The following is a 23,923-nucleotide window of genomic DNA, read 5'->3' on the forward strand; positions in this document are numbered from 1 at the left end:
TGGGAAGAGACGTGCGCGCCCTTGGGGCCGGCACATCCTCCGCCGCCCACTAGCGTTGGCTGGCCCTGGGGAGGGGGGAGAATGCGAGAGGCCGACACTTCGACTGATAGCCCTGCTGCTGTCTCGGGGACAAGGCGGCAGATTTCCTGTAGGAAACTTCCCTCTCGCGTTTCACTGGCCCCGCGGCGACCGAAGAGTTGGGGTTCGGCTTTCTTCTGGGATTTAAGTGTTACTTGAAACAGCTCCCTACGCGACCCTTTTCTCCTAAACTTTGACAGAAACTTTCCTTTGTCCCTACCAATCCTCAGTGAGTTCTTTACAGGGGTCCGAGACAGGTTGTAGATATGATACGGCTTATCGGCTTTACCCCGATCCTAGCAGAGTTAGGACTGTCGCTGATGTGATTGGCCAGCACCTGCCTAACAATGAAGGTTTAGTTATGCTACAAGTAAGACACCTCTAAAAAAATGTAAAACAGGCTGTACGTTTTACCTGCTATCTCCACAGGTTTACTGGTTTCTTAATACAATATGCTTGTATATCAAGGTGAGCAAATCTCAGCAAATGTCGTTGTAAATAGTCCCAACTTAAATGGAATTGAACTCTAGAACTCAATGTGCATAGAAGTCCCTGAGACTGACGCCATTCTAGATCTACCACTAGATGGTTTGCGATATACAGAATTAAAGGCAGTCACTTCTACCTGAATTGTAATGAAAGTAGTTTACCTGAACATGCTGGGAAAGTGTGCTACCCTGTTTTATATTAGAAACCAGTTTTCAAGTAAATTGAAAAGTAAATTTTCAGATTTGACATTAAAAACACCTCTATGTCATTCTTACAAGAGGTACAAAAGCTTTTTAGAAAACTAAAGCCAGGAGTTTCTTCCCTTTTACCAGAATCTTTTCCCTCCATTTAACAGTAGTACTATTGTGCTAAATGAAATTTACTTAATACATTACTCTTATATTCTCAAAACAATAAGGGCATTACAAACCTTGTATTATCTCTATTGTGTCGAAACAAAACGGTTCATTTAAGCAGTCATGCAAAAAATTCAAGAAAAACTGGTTTTGCTCAATTCAACTAATTGAAGCAAAGTAGTTTTTCTTTTTGTTTTAATCTGCATTTTGTACATCATTTCCACATTGCTGAACCAGCAAAATTCTGACCTCTGCAATACAATAGAATGTGTTACTGATATTGACAGATTACACCACGAATAGAAAATTAGCGTGGAAATCCTACCTGCACTGAGGTATCAAAGGAAACCAAGAGATACTAGAGACAACAAGGAACCTGGAAAAAGATAGTATTCCAACCTGTAAATAAGAAAACAGAGAAGGAGGCTCATGAATATTTAAGACACCAGCTAGTGAATTAAAACTGCAATGTAGTTGTCTGGCTTGAGTGTTCAGTTTTATTCACTATATCTTTTTATCTTTACTAGAAGCAAGGCATTTCACTTATTTTAAAGGTGGTAAATTAAGTGTTGACACTTGAGGTTTGAACCAATCTATGATGTGACATAAAGATGCCTTTAACATTCAGAAGTTTGTCTACAGACTTAAGAGGAAACCAAAAGTATTAGCTCTTCCAATGGCTTCCTAATTTTCTCAGCCAGAGTCTTTTCTGCAACCTAAAAATTCAATGCTAGCTGGCCTCACGAGTCCTACCTCACCTCCACCCCTCTGACCTCATTTCTGCTATGCACTTTGTTTCAGCTACACAGACCTGCTCCCTGCTTCTATAACACCAAAGCATCTCCTTGCCCTGAGGCCCTTGCACTGTGTATAGTTTGTATCTGGAAAGATCTTTCCACCAAATACCTGCATGGCTAGATCTTCCACTTCTGTCCAATCTTTGCTTAAAAGTCATCTTTTTTCAAAGAAGCCTACCCTAATCATCTCATTTAAAACATTGCCCCTTCCCCAGAATCCTCCCTTCCTTGCTTCTGTTTTTTTCATAGTACTTACCTTCTAACACCGTCATTTTCTATTTTTATTTTCTATTGCCTTCCCTCCACTAGAATGTTAGCTCCACAAGATCGGGGATTTTTTTTTTTTTCATTTTGTTGAATGTTTCCTTAGTACCTAAAATACTCGAATAGTAGATGGCACAGAGTAGATGCTCAATAAATATTTCTTAAGTAAATAAATGAATGGATGAATGATTGCCTAAAAGATACCAAAAGGAAAAGACCTAATTAAAACTATTTTAAAAACAAAATCCTTGGTGTTGAAAGATTAAATTATTTAAAAATTGGCCATTGTATGTTCTTTTCCAATTAATAGGGACATCACTTCTGCCACTAGAATGTTAAAAGCGTGTGACAGGCTGGGCGCAGTGGCTCACGCCTGTAATCCCAGCACTTTGGGAGGCCGAGGCGGGTGAATCACAAGGTCAGGAGATCGAGACCATCCTGGCTAAGACGGTGGAACCCCCCTCTCTACTAAAAATACAAAACATTAGCCGTACATGGTGGCAGGTGCCTGTAGTCCCAGCTACTCAGGAGGCTAACGCAGGAGAATGGCATAAACCCGGGAGGCAGAGCTTGCAGTGAGCCGAGATCGCGCCACTGCAGTCCACCCTGGGTGAGAGCGAGACTCCGTCTCAAAAAACAAAAACAAAAACAAAATAGTGTGTGACAATTGTTACTTCCACTAGAATGCTACAGAAAACTTTATGACAAAATTGTGAGCTATACCTTTTCCTTCACCTTTTTTCTCTTTTTTTTTTAATTTTTGTAGAGATGTGTTCTCACTATGTTGCCAGACTAGTCTCTGGACTCTTGGCCTCAAGGATCCTCAGGCTTTGACCTCTGAAAGTACTGGGATTGCAGGCATGAGCCACCACACCTGACCTCCTTCACTTTCTTAAATACATCTTGGGCAGGAGTCAAAGTTAATTTGCTAGTAAGGGAAGCAACAAAGTGATTAAGGTATACTATATAAGAGAGTTATGGAAATTAAGGAGTTATATAATTGGAACAGAGAATGCTTATAGACACAGCTAGCTTTAAAAAAAAAAAAAAAAAAGCACCTAATTTGATACAGATTCAATGTCTTAAAACCAACCTATTCCTATCAGTTGTTACAGAGGAAACCTGGGACAGGATGATCTGAAATGCCTGGTTCTTTGGCTATCAGAAATTAAAACAGCAAGCTATCTTAAGAAGCACGTGATGAGGATGCATCTGTGACTATTACTGCAAAAGGTTTGATTCCTCAACAGCCATGTCCAATCTGTCTGATTAACACAAGAAAGCATGACAAAAAGAGGTAAGAGGCAAAAATCGAGTGTAAGATGTTTTTAAACAAGCCACTGCCAGTGATTTCTAAACCTACAAGCAAAGATTCGGAATATCCAAGTTGCCTATTTTTAAATTTTGAAACAAAAACAATTTCTTCTACATATTCAGATTGTCACCAATTGGCTCTAATTGCTTTTTGAGAAACAGGAAGAGTATGCCTTTGACCGCCTAGGCAAATTGCATCTAGCAAACATTTGTCTCATTTAATCTTTTGATGTCTTAAAGCATTCTATTAACTCCAGTTTCTTCATAATGCAATATTATCAGTGTCATCTACCATCTCTACTGAACATTAAATACTATATACTCATTTACAAGGACTGGTGTCAAAGCCTGCAAATTGGTATTGAAATAATGCATTGACAACAGAGAAAACATCCTAAGAACAGATAAGAGTTGGATATCCTCATTCTTTTTACAGCTTTAATAGGGCAGTAGTAAGCGGAAATCTCAGAGCATTTAAGAGTACTCTGAAGTCTAGCCCAGCATGTGCTTTTTTCTTGCATGATACTTTTTGAGGCAATTTTGAGCCAACTCAAGACAGAAAGACAGAAGCAGAAATAATATGAGGCTTTACTAACAAATACAGCCATAACAAAATAATAATGTACACAAATGTCTTCAATATTAGCTCCACAATGCAAAGATGTAAATAGAAAGAACCGCATTATAAATTTATAAAAGTCTAAAAATAATTATTACTACATCAGTGACACCTCAGTCAATCATTTTGAAAACAAAAATTTAGAGCCCTTTCAAACATTTAATTCTTAATTATGGCTACTGTTTTTCAGTGTCTATTATGGGCCAGGCACTGGTGGTAGACATTTTGCATGTATTATATTTAACATTTGAAAAAGACCATTACAGTAGATCTTACTACCCTTAGAAGCCACTAAAGGTTTAGTAATTTAGTATTTCCTTTTAATATACTCCCATCAATGTGGTATGGTTTTTCATTTGGTTAGTTTTGTTTTTAAGCACATGCTTTCTAGTACTATAAGATGCCCTGGGGTCATCATGCCCCAGGTCTGGAATCAGCCATATGTTTCAGAAATCTTGGTTTCTTTTGTTGCAGAATGGTGTCAGAAACCAAAATCTAGGCTCAAGAAGTGCTATTTGCTGCTTGGGTGTCATTTCTTTTAAGACCTGGTAGCTGATAGAGCAAGGAATTAACTACTTGTATACTAACCCACGTATATATACCTATGTATAAATATTTCAGCATGTAATCATTTGTATTTATATTAAGCTAAACATGAATTCATACTGGTATCCAACTCTAATCCATTATCAGATGGATCATTCTAGTCTCTTCCCCTTGCTTATCTGTATGTAATTTCCACTTCGACAGTGAGAAACCTGACACCTAACATCTACCATCCATTTACTTAATTATTCAGTTTCAAAATACATATATAGCAATTTCAGAATTGTTAACCCATACCCCCATGGGAAACAAATTTATCAACTAGAGTACATTGCCTATGTGCAGTTCCTTCAGTATAGACCAATTCCTTATAGACCAATCATTCCTAAAGTCACTTAGTTCAGCACTTTTTCTCCCAACCCTTTCATTGAGGTTGTTTCGTACATTTGTGATACATTTAAATTCTCTTGTCAAAGTCAGCATTCTTTCCTGAGATTTGCCTACCTCCTAAATGATTTGATTTTTAATTTGCATACATTTTCACTCTTTGTGCTGCAAAGTTCTACAAGTTCTGACAAATGCATTATGTCGTGTCTCCACCATTATAGTATCATACAGAATAGTTTCATAGCCCTAAAACATAAAGGAAAAGAGAAGTACGTAACAAAATTGCTTTTACATGTTTATCTGTAGACCCAAACAACTGATCATTGTATTGAATAAACTTCACTTGAATCAGAGATATTTATATTGATAAATAATATATAATCAATTTCTCTGTAATACCTAGTTACCTAATACTTGTTAAAGTCTTACCATATGCTAGTAGCTGTTCTAAGTGTTTCACAGCAATCCTATAAGATAGGAACTGTTATTTCCATTTTACAAATGAGTAAACTGAGGCTCAGAGAGTTAAAATTTTTTGCTGAAGTTTACACAGCTAGAAGAGCCAATATTTAAAGAAAAAATGATACATTTATACATAACTGTATATATGTGTAAGCTTATCTATATGTACGTATATATGTTATGTGAAGTTGTATGATACAGAATTGTGTGTATACTGTATCAAGTATATTAATTGAGCTAACTTTAAGAACTAAAAATTTTCAACCATCTTTGTCCTTCATTTTTTATGTGAATCGTAAATGTTGTGGTGGGTCCTTGAACTCCTGTTTTTGCCTTTAGCCAAAGGAGGAAATGAGAAAAGGAATCAGTACTCATAGATGAAGCTTAATACATGCCTATATTTAAGGCTTACTTCAGCTAGTTTCATTTTTACAGAAGAAGGGTGAAATCAAAGGCTTTCATTATATTGCTTCCTGTTTTACTATTTTAACAACTAAGGTAACATAATAAGATTATTCTAAGAATTACTGTTGTTTTTAAATGATAATATGTTAATTTGCACAGTTAATTTGGCATGCCTTCACCCTTGCATATATGGTGATCTTTTTGCTTTGAATAAAAATTTTAAATTGAAAACTGTTTATAATAAATGTACATACAATTAAATGGAAGAGATGTTACACACATGCCCCACAATATTGACTGTGGAATAAAAAGAATAAAAGTCTGGAAAGATTTGCACTGTGGCCTTGCCTTTGCTATAAAATGAGATTAAACCTTGGAAATGAAAGATCACCATTTGTTGAGCTTCAGTTTCCTTTTCTGTAAAGTAATGACATTGAAACATATAATTAGAGTAACCCGAATAACTGTCTACATTAATGTGGTGGGTTGTTATTGTAGTCATTGGACAATGCCTTGTGGCTCAAGATCAAATGCTTCGTAAGGTTTCCTTTTGTGTTAAAACTGTTATACTTAGTGAAAGTAAGTTGCAGTTCATTTTCTTATCACTTTCCTTCAACAAACATATGCATCATCACCTTTTTACAAAAACCTTGCTACCAAGCAGTGGCACAGACTGCTGTGAACTATTTTGCGTATGGTAATGAACTCCTCGAATTACCACCTTTCTATTTAAAATGAGACACCTCCTACCTTATAATGGCCATATGTGCAAATGAACAGAAAAATCAGCAAAAATGTCAAGAAAAGTCCTGGTGTATAAAAACAAATCAAATTATCAAATAAAAGGCACATAAAATCAGGCTATTTATTCTTGAAATCTATGGAATGTTCACTTAATCTGGATGGATAAGATTTGTATTCTGTCTTGTTCACTAAATCAGCAAAATGCTGAGGGCTTCACATTTTATTTTTAAAAATAGATGTCCTTTTCGAGTTTTCCTGTTGCTGGGGAAGTGTTCTTGCTGTTGCTAACAGAGAGCTAAATGTTCTGCTTTGAATGGGATGTGTTTGTTTTTATTGGTAGAAGTGGCAGAAGAATGAATGAAGGAATCCATGTTTTTAGCTGTGTTTCTTTAAGTGAGATGTCTGCCTTCTGGGTAGAGGTACCCTATTGGCTGTTTACCAGATAATCCATCTATAGAATCATAGAATATGCTCATTTGTTTACATATTATTTTATTCATTAAATCTTAAATGGGCTAGCTATTCAAATTTAGAGATCATAAGGTTATGGAATTCATATCAGGAACATCAATTATCGCTCAATATCTAGTGGTTAGAAGGTGCACAGAAGATATTTAAACCCTTTACCTTTTTGCCTAATGTAATTTAGCCTCAAAAAAAAGGGAAGAAAAATAGATGAGATCTGGCTTTTCCTTTAAATCTTGTGATCATATAATTAAAATACAAGCCATTTTTTTCTTAATCTTTATATATTACTCTTTGCTCTATTTACCACAGGAAACTGATGGGAGAAATATCACAGACAAAATATTACAAAATATTACTTTGGTATATACTGTGCTTAAAACTGCATGGAAAAACAGTAGTTCTTCTGGCTATCCCAACCTTACATAGGAATTACAGAATTACTTTTTAATGTAATTTATTGCCCTAAAATTAAGTTCTATATTATTATGATTTTAATTGTGTTGTAGTACTCTGTAAAAGATTGTTGATTTCATAAACAAGAGCTTTTACCTTGTTTGAAGTTGTGTCTGTTCTGAGTAATTCATTGAACTTTATGGTTATGCCAAAAAATTTGGTAATGCTGAAACTCTACACCGTGAAAATATAATTGAATTTCTAAATTTCATGTTTGTCTTTAGGGTAAAGTTGTTAATCTGTGAGTCATTGGATTATGGGGAGGAGGCAATATTTCATAATAGCTCTCTAAATCTATCTGTAGCATGACGATGCTATGTGTCCACCTAATCATTTCATTTTTCTCATTGATATTGAAAGAGATTACATGCTCTACCTATCTGGTTAGGGTGGTCTAACTAGCTTAAATCAAAGGAGTGTAGCAATCCTCCCTCTGTCCATCTTCCAAGGTGACCTTGGATGCTGCAGATTGAGATAATAGAAACTCAAACTGGAAGGAACCACACAGGAGAACCCATCTACTAGATGAGGAAAAAAATACCTTTGGACTTTGCATGAGTGACAAATTCTTTTATTATTATGGGTGGTTGTTACAGCAGCTGGCAATATATGCCCTGAATAAAATACCCTCTAACTCTACTTTCTGAGAATAGAAAGTTTCTAACCTGAGGAATGTTTGCCCTCTTTTTCCCCCCACCTCTCAGGATCAGGGGACTGTTTTAATTAGGTGATATTACTTAAGTAGATCTCCAATTGATATACAATCTTCTAAGGACTATGGCCTTAATAAATCATGTCGTAGGTGTTATAGATTAGACTACACACATACACACACACACACACACACACACACACACAGAGATTAAGATTTCTGGGTCAAAAGGGTGACCTCAAAACCCTGCTCTGGTTGGGCGTGATGGCTCACACCTGTAATCCCAGCACTTTGGGAGGCCGAGGTGGGTGGATCACTTCAGGTCAGGAGTTCAAGACCAACCTGACCTACATGGTGAAACCCTGTCTCTACTAAAAAAAAATACAAAATTAGCAGAGCGTGGTGGCACACACTTGTAATCCCAGCTACTTGTGAGGCTGAGGCAGGAGAATTGCTTGAATCCGAGAGGCGGAGGTTACAGTGAGCCGAGGTCGCGCCATTGCATTCCAGCCTGGACAACAAGAGCAAAACTCCGTGTAAAAAAGAAAAAAAAAATACCCTACTCCAACCAGGTTACGCAGAAAAGAAAACCAAGGAAGCAATGAATAGCAATAAGGATGAATAAGAGAGTTACGGACCAGAAACAGGGAACATCCTGAGAAACTCTCCAGAGAGTTCCAATAGCTAATATAATCCAAGGATGTGGTCAAACTGGAAACTAAGGGAGTACACGTAGGTGTTTTGCTTAGGAATCTGCATCAAAGAATAACTCAAGTCACCTGGATTGGGGCAGATTTTGCCCTGGGGATGTTTGAGAGGTGCTTCTCACCTCTGACAGTCACCCACACTGACAGTTCACTTGGGTGAACAAGGGAACTAATGCTTATTGAATGCCTCCTCTGTGCCAGGCACGTTATGTACCTTGTTACCTTTAAACTTCATGGGGTAAGTATTGCTGGCCCCATTAACAAGGAAATAAAGACTCAGATGGATAATTTGCCCAGGAGTTATCTGCCAATAACTGGCAAATCAATTTGAGTGTAGATTTTTTTTTTTTCACTTGGAACTTACTCTTTTTTCTGTAAGCTCTTACAAGTTGAATCTCAGTTCTAGGAGTCAGTACACCTTTTGAATCCCAATAAAAACCTATCTCCTTTTCCAGAGCATGTTTTCCTTTTTTTTTTTTTTCTCTCTGAGACAGAGTCTCTGTCACCCATTCTGGAGTGCAGTGGCGTGATCTCAGCTCACTGCAAGCTCCACCTCTCGGGTTCATGCCATTCTCCTGCCTCAGCCTCCTGAGTAGCTGAGACTACAGGCTCCTGCCAGCAGGCCCGGCTAATTCTTTTTTTTTTTCTTGTATTTTTAGTAGAGACAGGGTTTCACCGTGTTAGCCAGGATGGTCTTGATCTCCTGACCTTGTGATCCGCCTGTCTCGGCCTCCCAAAGTGCTGATATTACAGGCATGAACCACTGCACCCAGCCTTGTTTTTTGCTTTTTACAGTCCATTTCTCATAAAGAACTCTTGAGATAAACTATCATTTATGTAGTTACGATTTTTTCGAGTTTACCTACTTCTTCCCCTCTCGTGTAAGAGACAAGAGTGAGTTCGGTAGTTTTATCTGATTTCTCTTGTTAGTTTGTGAACATCTAACCATAGTTCTCTTCTAATATTAACAAACTTTACCTCTCCTGTTTGTAAATTGCTAATCTGACACATTTATTTTTCTCATTGGTTGACATGACGTATACATTTGGAAAATCCAAATGGCAAATAATCTAAAACTTGTCAAATTATAAAGTAAAGCAATTCAAATTTTAGTGTTCAACACTGGATATTCACCTGAATATAGTTACTGAGTATGTTGTTTTAGATAAATCATAGGGATGCCATGGCTGAATCTTGATTTTATGTGTCAGCTTTCTAAGTTATGAATAATATTTTCAAATTACTGTTTCTTAATTTAAATTTTATTCACAAGAATCATACAAAACATCTTTCATAATTTGTTGTTACTTGTTTGGACTGGCTCACAAAGACAATTGTTAAATTTTTGAAATTTTGCTAAATGATTTTTAATAACAGCCATTATTAAAAAATAAAGTATATAAACTTACAATTAAATAGATGATATATAGGGGCACATGTCATCAGGACCTCCTCAGGCTGTGTCACAGAAAAAAATATAAATAAATAAAATAGGTGATATATAAAACGAAGGTAGTGAATATCCAAAAATCTTATTATTTTACCATTCTTTACTATTATGTATGTTTTTGAGGTTATGTATGTCTTGTATAGTGAAAATACTAGAGATTGGGGTACTAGTGCACATCTAGTGCACATACTATAGATTGGGGTACTAGTTCAGTAATGTCCTGTCGGTAGCTTAAAACCAGATATAGTGGGAGAATGTACACAACAGAAATAGCCAAATGACAAATTAAGGCTTGAATTATTGCTTTGCTGGTTTTGTAGAGTTAAGACCAAGAGAAAATGTTAATAATGAATAGTAGGCCAGACGTGGTGGCTCACACCTGTAATCACAGCACTTTGGGAGGCACAGGTAGGAGGATTGCTTGAGGCCAGGAGTTTGAGACCAGCCTGGGCAACATAGTGAGATCCTGTTTCTACAAAAATAAAATAGAAAATAGCCAGGCATGGTGGCACATGTGTGGAGGAGGCACCTACTTGGGAGGCTGAGGCAGGCAGATCACCTGAGTCCAAGAGTTCAAGGTTGCAGTGAGCCATGATCATGCCACTGCACCCCAGCCTGGGCTACAAAGTGAAACCCTATCTCAAAAAAAGAAAACACACACATAAAGGTATCATGACTAGCTGTACATGATGTATAGCACAAAGAACTATCTTTCAAGTATAGGCACAGCCTTTTTGTGTGTGTGTAGTTTGTTTTATTGCGATTTGCAGATATTGTAGTTTTTACAAATTGAATGTTTGTGGCAACCCTGCATCAAGCAAGTTTGTCAGCACCATTTTTCCAACATGTGCTCACTTCACTTTTCATTTTCACATTTTGGTAATTCTCACATTTCAAACTTTTTCATTATTATTATATCTGTTATGATGGTCTGTGATCAGTGATTTTTGATGTCAATATTGTAATTTTGGATGGGCCATATGTACCACATCCATATAAGACTGCAAATTTAATCAATAGTGTTGCGTTCTGACTGTTCCACTGACTGGTCTTTCTCACTCTCTCTTCCTTTCTTCAGAGTGCTTTATCCCCTGAGACACAAGAATATTGAAATTATACCAACTAATAACACTATAATGGCCTCTAAATATTCAAGTGAAATGAAGAGTCAGATGTCTCTCACTTTCAATCAAAAGCTAGAAATGATTAAGCTTAGTGAGGAATGCATGTCAAAAGCCAAGATAGGCTGAAAGCTAGGCCTCTAGCACCAACAGTTAGCCCAGTTCTGGATGCAAAGAAAAGGTCTTGAAGGAAATTGAAAGTGCTACTGCATTGAACATGTAAAAGACATGAAAGTGGAACTGCCATATTACTAATATGGAGAAAGTTTGAGTGGTCTGGATAGATCAACCTAGCTACAACATTCTCTTAAGCCAAAGCCTAATGCATAGTAAGGCCCTAACTCTCTTCAATTCTATCAAGGTTGAGAGAAGTAAAGAAACTGCAGAAGAAAGGCTTGAAGCTAGCAGAGTTTGGTTCAGGGGGTTTAAAGAAAGAAGCTGTCTCTATAACATGAAAGTACAAGGTGAATCAACAAGGGCTGATGTAGAAGCTGCAGCAAGTTATCCAGAAGATCTAGCGAAGATCATTGATGAAAGTGGCTATCTTAAACAATATATTTTCAATGTAGATGAAACAGCTTTCTATTGGCAGAAGATGTCATCCAGGATATTTACAGCTAGAGAAGAGAAGACAATGCCTGGCTTCAGAGCTTCAAAGGACAGGCTGACTCTCTCATTAGAGACTAATGCAACTGCTGAGTTTAAGTTGAAACCCATGCTCATTTGTCATTCTGAAAATCCCAAGGCCCTTAAGAATTATGCTAAATCTACTCTGCCTGTGCTCTAGAAATGGAACAACAAATCCTGGGTAACAGCACATCTGTTTACAACATAGTTTACTGAATATTTTAAGCCCACAGTGGAGACCTACTGCTCAGAAAGAGGGATTCCTTTGAAAATATTACTGCTTATTAACAATGGACCTGATCACCCAAGAGCTCTGATGGAGGTGCATGGGAGAGTAATGTTGTTTTCATGCCTGCTAACCCAACATCTGTTCTGCAGCCCATGAATCAAGGAGTTGTTTCAACTTTCAAGTCTTAGTGTTTAAGAAATGCATTTCATAAGGCTATAGCTGCCATAGATTAGTGATTTCTCTCATGGATCTGAGCAAAGTAAATTGAAAATTTTTGGAAAGGTTTCACCCTGCTAGTTGTCATTAAGAATATTTGTGATTCATGGGAGGAGGCCAAAATATCAATATTTATGTAGGAGTTTGGAAGAACTGGATTCCAACACTCATAAATGACTTACAGAGGTTCAAGACTCCAGTGGAAGAAGTTATTTTAAATGTGGAAGACATAGCAAGAGAACTAGAATTAGAAATATAGTCTGGAGATGTGACTGAATTGCTGCAATCTCATCGTCAAACTTGAGTGGATGAGGAATGGCTTCTTATGGATGACCAAAGAAATGCCTTCTTGAGATGGAATGTACTCCTAGTGAAGATGCTGTGAACATTTTTGAAATCACAGCAAAGGATTTAGAATATTACATAATATTATTATTAATATAATAATATATTATTAGTTGATAAAGCAGCAACCGAGTTGGAGAGGATTCCAATTTTGAAAGATGTTCTATTGTGGGCCAAATAGTATCAAACAACATTGCATGCTGCACGGAAATCTTTCATGAAAAGAAAAGTCAATCAGTGCAGCAAACTTCATTGTTATCTTATTTTCAGAAATTGCTACAGCTACCCCAACCTTCAGCAACTGCTAGCCTGATCAGTCAGCAGCCATCAACCTTGAGGCAAGACCCTCCACCAGCAAAAAGATTACCACTGGCTGAAGGCTCAGATGATTGTTAGCAAGTTTTAGCAGCAAAATACTTTTAAATTAAATTATGTGTATTTTTTAGATATGATGCTATTGCACACTTAATAGATTACAGTTTTATATAAACATAACTTCTATATGCACTAGGAAGCCAAAACAATTTTGTGACTTGCTTTATTGAGATATTTGCTCTATTGCTGTGGTCTGGAACTGAAACTCACAATATCTCCAAGGTATACCTGTATTCAAAAACTTAATTATCCAATTTAGCAAAGAATTTGCTCACATGAAGTTGTTCATTGACAAATGAATGAAGTTCTGATATTTACTTGCTAACGAAAAAGAAAATATCAGCCAACACTCATGTTTATGGAACACTTTTTATTAATTGCAACCATAATTTAGGGAGGATACAGGAATTCAGCAGAAGTCAGCAAAAGCATTAGAAGAGATTTAATTGGCTATATGAAAATCATAAACATGAATATTATATCATTTTTAATAATTGTGTGCCATTTATTCTTCACGTTAGTAAGGTATATTTCAAAAATATATACGTGTGTATTTTCTTTCTTAGAGAGCAAATTTATCAGCACAGCACTGACACTCTTTTACCCCCTTCACGCTGCCTTAGTTTATCCATTAATTGCCAGGTCATTTCCTTCTTTGACATTCTCACATTTGTTTGGCTGAAACTTGAAATAGTTGTCAGAAAAAAGTTGAGAAAGGTAATTTCTCACCATTATCTCTGTTGTCTTAGATACTTGATACTGGAAGCTGTGGATATTGGTTATAGTATTTAAGGTATTCCATTCTCTTTCTTCTAGTTACAAACTTTGCCTCTCTTGCCTTCCTGCCACAGAAGAGACTATGGAATTCAGACTTCATTAATTTGAGCAACAGTGATTAGTGGATTATCAAGTGTCCTAATCAAAGAGAGAATTTGTCTCTGGGTTTGATACATAGATTCTCAGGGGAACTTCTTCCTAGGGTGGTTAAGCTGGATCTTCTGGCAGGTTAAGTTCTCCACCATGTGAAGAAGGTATCTCTGCAGCAGGAGAAAATGAGATTACTGTGCCAAGAGAGGTAATTCCCACAGTAGTGAACAGCAGATAGAGTACATCCTGGTAATGCTGACTCTCCAGACCCAGTTCTTGTGGGCATTACTTCTTGCAGCCATTGAGTTATTCTACTATTTTCCCAGCTATATGGGCAATATATTGATATTTGCCTTAAGATAATTTGAGTTGACTTTCTCTTATTTGCAACATTAGTGTCCTGACTCATAAAAATCCCTGTGTATTTAGTGGGCAGGCTTCATTGAGTTTGCAAACTTCCTGAAATTCTATGCAAGATTTGTGTGTTTCTGTTTAGGTGCATTTTTACCCTCTGGGAATAGGGTTCCTGGCTTTCCTCAGATTTGAAAAAAGAACATATGCCCACAAAAGCTGACTAAAGTTAACGTGAGTCAAAATAAGCTAAATACATAGCTTTCTATGTCAGAATTTGTTCAGTATGTATCACACAAATCAAGTGGTGGTTACATTCACCTGAGCATGAATTTGAGTCTTTCTTTGATGTTTTTGACCTAGATTTCAAAGCTTCCTAGGAGTTTTAAGTCCCAAAGGCACTTAATTTTCACTTGTTTTCTTCCTTGTTACTTTCTTCACATAGTAACCTATTTGTATATGTGTGATATTGTTAGCATATTTCTCAGGAGAGACTAAAATGGAAGGCACTTGTTATTCACTTGATTTATGAAATTTCAAGAAGGATGAATAGTGAATATGGAGTCAGTATCTGTATTTTATCAAAACTTCAAAAAATGACTTTTATCTATCTTTAGAAATAACTTTCAAGGAAATGACATCAGGCATTAAACTCAAATTTGGTAACTATTTCTCAGATGTTTCAAGATTACTTTTACAAAGACTTCTGGGTTAAGAGGACAATGAAATTAAGTTATAGAGTGGGAAGAACGTTTGTTGGGGGCAAATTAAACCTAGACTTATTGTGAATGAGAAAACAGTAAAATATAAGAAACCTATCTTTTTCTCTTGTGATGTTAGCTATCAAGTGGAAAATAATTGCATTTGGTAAAAGCAAAATAAAGTGTTCCCAATACTATGCATTCAATACCTTTACTTCAGAAACAGCTAAAGCAATTTCAGAGGATGATTTTTGTCTAAGAAAGTAATTTATTGCTTGGATAAGCATGACACAGAAGGCTGTGCAGGTTCTGCTCGCCTAACTGAAGCAATATTTTGTCAGCCTCTGTAAGAGTTTTGATTGATTGTATCTATGGCACTAAAAAGAAATTATTTAAATCTTCTTTAAAATGTAATGCACACAATAAAGTAATATAGTGAGTTCTTTGAAAATAAATCTTAATTGAAAATTAAAATGCAGTATGTTTAACTTTATAAAAAATAAAAACACTTTCTCACTAGAGCCAATAGACAACATTATAAATAACCTGTCAAAGTTGAAGTAAATAATGTTTAAGGCTTACAGAAGGATACAAATAGACTAAAATATCAGATTAATGGATAAGTCTAGTAATGAGAATTTAAGAGCTAAAGCTATGAAATTAGCTGGCCTTTTTTTTTTTGAGACAGAGTTTCACTCTTGTTGCCCAGGCTGGAGCACAATGGCATGATCTCAGCTCACCACAGCCTCCACCTGCTGGATTCAAGCGATTCTCCTGCCTCAGCCCTCCGAGTAGCTGGGACCACAGGCATGCACCACAACGCCCAGCTAATTTTGTATTTTTAGTAGAGACAGGGTTTCACCATGTTGGCCAGTCTGGTCTCGAACTCCCTACCTCAGGTGATCCACCCACCTCGGCCTCTCAAAGTGCTGGATTACAGACGTAAGCCACCACACCTGGCCAACTGGACCGTTTTAAGAAGAATTTTACTACATTTAAATTTGTGCACTTAGTTGAAATTTAGTGTTGCTTCTCTAAATCATACAAACCATTAAGTTGTTAGTTGAGAATGATTAACACACAGAAAGAAATTCTATCCTTAGTTCTAAGGCTGCAGTAGTTTATACCTATTTAATGGGTAGTTGGGCTAGTCTGACCTTTAAGGCTAGCTCATATTCTTGGAATCTACATCTTCACAAATACCTCTTATGCTATTGGCAATAATATTAATTCAAACATATGCACAGATAGGTTGATATATAAGCATGACACAGAAAGCTATTAAGTCCTTGTTCACTGAACTGAAACAATATTTTACCATCCTTTACATGAGTGTGTGTATGTGTGTGGGTGTGTCTAAAAGAAAGGTTTGGGTACAAGAGTAATGAATTGACCCCTGGATGTTCGTGATGACAGCATTCAGATTTTCATGAGAATTCATTACAATAGAACTGCAAATTAACATGGCTTTAGGTGTTGTGTTCGGCTCCAAGAAGAAAATGTTTGATGCAAAGAAATCTGGTTTGAGACAAGAAATATGTGACTTATTATTCTTTATTATCTACTTACTGAAATTCTTTATTACTTCCATAAGATACCTTACCCTGATGTCGAAAGTAGTAACTGATCCCAAACTAAACCATGCTGTGAAACAGTTTGACACCATTTAAGTTGTTATTTTATGTGACATGCAGATGGAGTTTTAAAACACAAAATAAATAACCAACAGACCCATGTGGCAATTCCTCATTCCTCACACCAAAGACTTTATAGATACTAAGGAGTATATAAAACACCACAGTCTCACCCATGGATAATACTAATACCGAGTTAGAAGGTTTTCACCCTTATACTGCCAGAAAGGAAATTGCAAACAGATGATATACACGGTTCATTGATATGCTTAATACACTTACTCCATGAAGTGTAGAAAAACTGCCAAAAAAAGGAATTATGAACAGCATTCCAAATGCTTAGGAAGTTAATGTTACATTTTAGAAAAGTAATGACTGAAAACCATTTTCTACTTCATACATGCTACTTAGATATCTGCACAAGCTTTCCCCTCACATATAAAAAACTGAAAGTAAATGTAAAACGCCAATGAAGCTGGCCACTAATATTGCCACTTCAAGAAGATGGACAATAATGTGACATCTTTCATAGCTGACAGGATTTCTGCCAGAGGCTTGATAGATTGTCCTCTACCGGGTTACTTCTAACTATTTCTCAATTACAAGCTTATTATGTTCCTGCAAAATACTAACCTAGCCAAATAAATAACCGTTGTTTCTGAAAAGAGCATCTGCCCTGTGTCCCTTCTTCTATTCTATTTTAATAAATCAGGGTCAGCACATGACAAAAAAAAAATCTGAAATCTTCTCTACTAGTCTCTCCGGAAATACAGCATCTAAAATTAATCCTAAGCATCCACTTTTGTGCTTTCTCCCCTCATACCTTATAATGACACCTCTACCTTTTCTGATTCGCAGGTAACTCCTAAACTAAAGGTACATCAGACCCAACAGGCAGAAAAAGAGCCTGCAAGGCAAGAGAATGAGACCCAAATGCTGCACCAGTTTAAGCTGAAGTACAAAGGAGGCCAAAAGTTTACCCTACTATGTTTGATTTTTAAAATTCTATAGCCCATTTTAGGTTAAAAATCCTATCACCTCTTTTTTCAAAATGTCTACCCCCATCCCAAACATGAGGACCATTTCTTCTACCCTCTTCCAAATGTGAAACCTGCTGAGAAATTAAAAAGAACAGAAGTCAATAGGCACTGAGGAAAAAGATGGGTCTCAGAGTAGATTTGTGGTAGGTACAAAACATTTAAAGTATTAGTATAAGTCCTTTAACAAAAGTAAGATAATTATTTTACTTTCAGAATTTTTATTTGCATAACTTTGTTTAATAGACAACTGACTGAACTTTGATTATAAACTAATTATGAAAACCCCAAAATGAATGTGACTGCTTGCCGTAATTGATGCAGTTACGGTTTGAAAGTAACACATGTCGCAAAGAGAGGACACAGCAGAAAATTTAGAATCATAATATTTTAGGCAGTAACTGTTGATGAATGCCAATTTTGAATTATTTTAAAAACCAGAGACTAATAAATAGTTTTATAGGACACAGTTTTATAAAACTTAAAAGTAAATTTTTTTGTGAACTCTCTAGAGAATAAGTTTTGGCAAATATGCTAGTGATGAAACACTTTCTATTCTGTAATAATTATATTGTATGCAATCATTATTTTGTAGGTCTTTACTACATCGAGCTTCTCAAAGTAAAGAGCCTATCTTTGTATCTCCAGGTCCTATACAAAATGTAACTAAATAAATGTTTGCACAGTTGATTATTTTACTTATTTATACCTTATATTGTTATAGAATACATTCTTGAGAGTTTACATTAGAATCAGTTCTGAAGCTTGTTAGAAAACAAATTCTCAGGCCCCACTCTGCACATAGGGCTAGATATGTTTTAAAAGCTGTACAAATTGATATACATGCTATGACATGATGGATATATAGAGACATGATGGAAACATTCCTGCCAAAGTCAGGAACAAGATAAGGATACCTATCAGCTCCACTACTACTAAACTTAGACCAAAGCTATTAGCTGGTGAAATCATACAAGGGAAAATAAGCAGCATTGTAAGAATTTGAAAAGAAAGAACCCAGTGCAGTAGTGCATACCTGGCAACTGAAGTCCTAGCTACTTGGGAGGCTGAATGGGAGGAGGGCTTGAGCCCAGGAGTTTAAGGCCAGCCTGAAAAACACAGGGAGATCCTATTTCTTAAAAACTAAAAATAAAAATAAAAAAATTAGAAAACAGAGTAAAACTGTATGTAATGACATATGATACATTGGTATACCGAAAACACGGAAGATAATCAATGCTAAGACTAACACAAGTAAGAAAAAACATTTAATAAGGTAGCAGATATTAAAAATATATAATTAAAGAAGCAAATGTTTAAAATAAGGGCAGAAAGAAATATTTAGAAATAAATCAACAAAAACTGTGCAAAACCTATGTAAGAAAAACCTTAAAATACTCAAATTCAGAAAGTAGGCCTGAAGTAATGGAAAGACATCCTTTCTCTTTGGGAAAGAAAACTCGATATTATAAAGATGTAAATTCCCTTCAATTTAATATATAAATTAAATGTGATCCCAATAAAGATACTCTGAAGTTGTTGTTGTTGTTTGATGAAGCTAGATTAATGCTAAGATTCATGTGGAAAAGTAAACATGCAAGAATACATAGGGAAATACAACTATAATCCTAGCACTTTGGGAGGCCATGGTGGGCAGATTGCCTGAGCTCAGGAGTTTGAGACCAGCCTGGGCAACATGGTGAAACCCCATCTCTACTAAAACACAAAAAATTAGCCCACTGTGGTGGTATGCGCCTGTAGTCCCAGATACTTAGGAGGCTGAGGCAAGAGAATTGCTTGAACCCAGGAGGTAGAGGTTGCCGTGAGCCAAGATCATGCCACTGCGCTCCAGCCTCGGTGACAGAATGAGACTCCATCTCCAAAAAAGAAGAAATAAAAGCTGGCCGGGCACAGTGGCACACACCTGTAATCCTAACACTCTGGGAGGCTGAAGTGGGCAGATCACCTGAGGTCAGGAGTTCAAGACCAGCCTAGCCGACATGGCAAAACCCTACTAAAAAAATACAAAAATTAGCTGGGCATGGTGGCACACTCCTGTAATCCCAGCGACTCAGGAGGCTGAGGCTGGAGAATCACTTGAACCCAGGAGGTGAAGCTTGTAGTGAGCTGAGATCGTGTCATTGCACTCCAGCCTGGGTGACAGAGCAAGACTCAGTCTCAAAAAAAAAAAAAAAAAAAACTAATGAGTGGGAAGTAGACCTACATGACATAAAACATATTTTAAAGCCTCTATAATTAAAAAAGTAGAGTGTGGATGCAGGAATAGAGAGACCAACAAAACAGAATACCAGGTCCAGGAATAGATTCAAACACATAAGAAAGTTAGTAAATGATGGATGTGGAAGTTTGTATCACTGGGGGGAAATGGTAGTCTTTAACAAAAATCATATTCAAATATTAGAATTTTGGAGCCAAGTGCAGTGGCTCATGGCCCAGGACTTTGGGAGGCTGAGACAGGAGGATCACTTGAGGCCATGAGTTCAAGACCAGCCTGGGCAAAATAGTGAGGCCTCATCTATACAAAACATTAAAAAAATTAGCTGGACCTCGTGGCATGTGCCTGTGGTCCCAGCTACTGGGGAGGCTGAGGTGAGAGGATTACTTGGGCCTTTGGAAGTTGAGACTACAGTGAATAGTGATCATGCTCCTGTACTCTATCCAGCCTGGGCATCAGAGCAACACTCTGTCTCAGACCAAAAAAAAAGAATTTAGGAAAAAGACAAAATTAGGTCCATACTTCATCTATTCAAAAGAGAATTCTCCAAACACATCAGGTATCCAAATGTAAAATATTAAATCATATAATTACTAGAAGAGAACATGAATGAGTTCATTTAAGACATGAATGTCAGTGCTGCTACGTACATGATCCTGTACCAGACACTGTATATAGGTGATCTCAATGAAAAGTTGCTCAAAACTCAGTGAGGAAGATACATTGTCATAATACCCACTCTGTCGATGGAGAAACCTGATGCAGATAAGCTACAAGATAGAAGGCCACATATTTCCCTGGGTGGTCTCTCTCACCCTGATCATGTAAATTAACAGCTTATATTCATAGATGTATTAAGAGCCTAAAGAAGATTTTAAGAAACAAGGTATCATACCCATTACAGGCCGCCTTGCAGCCTTCTTCAAATTCCTCATGCCGCAGAACCTGCAGTGTAATGACAACAGTTAAGTCCAGGCCATTTTGGGAAAAGCAAGGGAAGATACTGCTGAAAGGTTGCAGGCTCGTTACAGACGCTCTCAAGGCTGGAGCTGTGCCAGAAGTTTTCTTCTCTAGCCATCTATAATACATAAAGAAGCTGCTCATCGATAAGCTGAAGAGTGTCAGCCTCATTAAGATGAAATTCGAGGACATGAGGGATTGGTCCAACATAGTAATACCACAAGAATAATGAGGATTTTTGCCAAACCTGACCATGTTAACATGACATATCCAAAGACTCAGCTTTAGCACTCACTGCCTTTCTTATTGATTTGTGACAATTTCTGTGACCCTGGGAATCTGGGGACAAGTCTGAGACCTCCAGCTGGGGCAGGCTGCAGCAAAGTGTTACTCATTTTGAAATGTGTGGATGCCTAGGAGCCCAAAGTGCTACAGGTGGGTATGGGTGTACTCTTTCAGGTGCCCATTATCGGCAGTCTGAAAACAAAAACAGTGGCAAATTTCCTGCCTCCTGACACCCAGGTCTGTTTGGCTGACAACCGAAGCCTTTATGCTGAGGCTCAGATGTCTAATAAAGACAGCGACTATGGCTGGGTGTGTGATTGGCGATTCCTGAAGTTTCACAAAAGTACGAAGAAAGGGAAGGTCTAGAAACTGGAGCCAGTAAAGGTTTGCTACCTGTTACTGAGGTTCAGAGTTATGGCTTCGACTGGACAGAGGCACCAGCAGCTGCAGTGGTTGGCAGTGAGACCTACGGCATGAGCCTGGATGCTCTGTAGTTGGCCGAGAGCCCTGGGGGCAACAGGCTGCTGATCCCTGTTGCACCTGGTGTGGACAGCCTCAACTCAGCCATGGCTGCATGCATCCCGCTTTTTGAAGGGAAAAGACAACAGCAGGTGAGGGCAGAACACTTGAGCAGGGACAGGAGTTACCACTGACAGGGGACACAGAAGTTCTGCTGAGGACATCTCCAGCTCCCCCTATCCCAGCACATCGTTAGGAGGCTGGCAGAGTCAGAAACTGTGGCTTCTCAGTTGGTGACTGTGGCCTCCACGTTCAGGAAACAAGAGGTAGGCATGATACCATCATATGGTTGCAGGAAAAATCAGAATTTCCATAAATTTCTGCTATTCTTCAGAAATAACAGGTCAAAATCCTCCCTGAGAACCCCCATCTCTTCACTGATTTTGAGGTTATATCTTTTTTTTTTTTCCTTAGTGACAATGCAAATAGGGGATCCACATGGCTCTATATGTGTGTTTTTAAAAATTGTCCACTGAGAAGCATTTTGTACCCAGAAAGCTCCTGAAAGCATCATCTTGGGCAGGGAAGAATTTGTTCCACCAGCTGGTGGGTGTTTTACAATCATCAAGCACTGGTTATAGGTCATGGCAAAGTCACTCACATGTGATCATTGGTCAGTGGTAAATAAAATAAACTATAAAGTGTAGAACCAGCGGATTACATTGAAAAGTTCTATTTGTGTGGTCAAAAACAAATAAATAAAATAAAACATGAATGTAGAGAAACCCTTTCTAACTATGACCCAAAATCTAGAAGCATTAAGAGGAAATATTTTACTTTGCAGCTCTTATTGCCAAAGGGATTTTTATCCAATGGAAGGCTGAGCGTTTCCTCACCAGAGCAAGAAAAATCAGCCTGAGGCATCTGGGATGAACCTTGCAGTTACAGGACCAGTGCCTAGACCATCTGTGAGATTTGGGTAAAACTGTTCATCAAGTGCAGCTTACTTCTACCCCTCTCAGTGTTGTCCACCTCATTGAACTAGGATTATGCCTTTTCTTCCCTACTAGTACTCCACCAAAATTAGAGTCTCTAGTCTGTTTCTCCAATACCCAGAAGCCCTGCGTAGAATTTACTACCATTTTCCCACCAAAGGCCACATCCTATTCTAGAATTCTCCATACTATTAGTCGTTAACTAAGGACCTGCTTTAAAATAATAACCCAGAACCAGAATGGCATCAAATTGACTTCTTCTGGTACTTTTGTTTCCTTGTACATATTTATACTCTGATATGACATGGACCCCTTGCATTACTTGTCATCTCTAATAATTACTGCACAATTGGTTCTTCTGAAATAATGACTCTTGTTAGGACCAAGAGTAGGACTTCTTTCAACTTCGCATTTTGGACTACTAGCTTGGTTTCCTCAGTGTTTTACCTGCAGTGAAGTCACTCTTCTCAATGATGCTTTTCCCACGCAATCCTGCCTTTCCTTTCCTGTGTCCAGTCCCCATGGCTAGAATTAACTAGCTTTCTTTAATCACCAAATTGCCTTTCATTATGCTGTGGCAGACATCAGAGCGCTCACCTACATCAGTTCTTTCTTTCTGGAAATGTGATGCATTAAACTTCCCTGCCCATCTTTTAGTTAGATGACATTGTCTTAGGTCAAGTTTCCCAGATCCAATCTGTAAGACAAGAATGTACATGCAAATGATATATTAAAGAAATATTCTCAAGGAAGACTGTAAGGATGTGATAGAAGCAAGACAGAGAATGAAATAAAGCCAAGAAAGGCAGAAGTCCCACACAGGGTAAGCTTTAGGAAGATCCCACAGGAGAATTTTGGAGGGCAAGCAATTTCTCAGGGTTGTCCCAACCTGAAGCAAGGGAGCTGAGCTAATATTCCTGTACAAAACAGCCTCTAATCAGTAGCCACAGCCAGGTGCTGTGGCTCACGCCTATAATCCCAGCACTTTGGGAGGCTGAGGCAGTCAAATCTCTTGAGCCCAAAAGTTCAAGACCAGCTTGGGCAACATAGTGAGAGCCCATCTCTATAAAAAATTAGCTAAGCATAATAGTGCTCACCTGTAGTCCCAACTCCTTGGGAGGATGAAATGGGAGGCTGAAATTGCTTGAGCCTGGGAGGTCGAAGCTGCAGTGAGCTGTGAACACACCACCATACTCAGCCTGCGCGACAGAGTGAGACCTAGTCTCAAAAAAAAAAAAAAAAAATCAGCAGCCACTTGAAAGTATGCACCAGGCATTTCTGGCTCTTGGTGCAA

At 37.7% G+C, this 23,923-nt stretch overlaps 1 pseudogene; it reads left to right on the forward strand.

Moving 5' to 3' along the window:
- The first annotated feature begins 81 nt into the window (after nucleotides 1-81).
- On the forward strand, nucleotides 82-21,828 carry LOC105513351 (annotated as a pseudogene).
- The last annotated feature ends 2,095 nt before the right edge of the window (nucleotides 21,829-23,923 follow it).

This window comes from Colobus angolensis, unplaced genomic scaffold, assembly GCF_000951035.1.
Source record: "Colobus angolensis palliatus isolate OR3802 unplaced genomic scaffold, Cang.pa_1.0 Scaffold229, whole genome shotgun sequence".
In the NCBI taxonomy this organism is placed as follows: Eukaryota; Metazoa; Chordata; class Mammalia; order Primates; family Cercopithecidae; genus Colobus; species Colobus angolensis.